The following is a 1,308-nucleotide window of genomic DNA, read 5'->3' as shown; positions in this document are numbered from 1 at the left end:
ACTCGATAATGTTAGATGTAGAGGTTCAATAGGACGAGAGACATAAGAGTATCTGTTGAATAGAACACGACCCGATAGATCCCATGGCAAGAAAAGAAAGAAGGGCTGCCCTGCAACATAGAAAAACATTAGGAAGGTGGTGACCGGCGGGGGGGGGGGGGATTTGCTGCAACCAAATGAGCCCTTAGGGATGTTTCCAAAGGTATTTCATAGCATTATCAAGTGATTGAGTTCTACCACGATAGCGGTATGCATTAATACAAACAGAATCAAAGAGAATATGCTTTTTACAAGTCTACAAAAAAACATAGGTGAGAATCAGCTAGTGATTGGATGGTTAGGAGGGCGGTGGTACCCCCAACCCAACAAAATCAAACCTCCCAAATGTTAGTAGGCCTTCTATGTGTATGCATGTGTGTGCGCGAGCACGCGTGTGTGTCTCTGTTGTATGCGACATTTCTAAAAAAAATCATAGACGAAAAGAAAAATAATAAGAGTCCTTAAAGGTAACGGGCTAGAGGCAAAATTGAGAAGAGAGTCAAAACTGTTGAGTGGGAGATAAACCTAGATTTAAAGTGGATTTACAAGTATACATAAACCCATTAGAATAAAATCACCCTAGTGTGTGAGAGAATCAATCGTCAATATTAACTGGGTTGTTTATTCTTCTTCTTTATTTGTAAATACATCTTTTACGTTTTCAATGAAGGTCGTTACAACTCTAGAACACTATCTTTCATACTTTAGTATTCATGTGATTGAATTACTGTGCTTGTGGTACAACAAATCCTTGTCAATCCCTTCTCTATAGTCACCTTCTCTTTATCTCTCACCCGTTTTGTTTTCTGTGGAAACAATCGAGCTTTATTAAAAATCCTTCTCAAGGAAAAAAAATGCAGGATGGGGCAGCAGGTCGCCACACCACGAAGAGGACGTTCCCGCTCACAAGGAAAATTAGATGATGGGTCAATACTGAGAACACTCACCAACAATTGATGACATTGTTTGGTTTTGAAGACTCGATAATGTTAGATGTAGAGGTTCAATAGGACGAGATACATAAGAGTATCTGTTGAATAGAACACGACCCGATAGATCCCATGGCAAGAAAAGAAAGAAGGGCTGCCCTGCAACATAGAAAAACATTAGGAAGGTGGTGACCGGCGGGGGGGGGGGGATTTGCTGCAACCAAATGAGCCCTTAGGGATGTTTCCAAAGGTATTTCATAGTATTATCATGTGATTGAGTTCTACCACGATAGCGGTATGCATTAATACAAACAGAATCAAAGAGAATATGCATTTTACA

The sequence above is a fragment of the Triticum dicoccoides genome, chromosome 5B, assembly GCF_002162155.2.
Source record: "Triticum dicoccoides isolate Atlit2015 ecotype Zavitan chromosome 5B, WEW_v2.0, whole genome shotgun sequence".
In the NCBI taxonomy this organism is placed as follows: domain Eukaryota; kingdom Viridiplantae; phylum Streptophyta; class Magnoliopsida; order Poales; family Poaceae; genus Triticum; species Triticum dicoccoides.
This window is presented reverse-complemented; position numbering follows the sequence as displayed.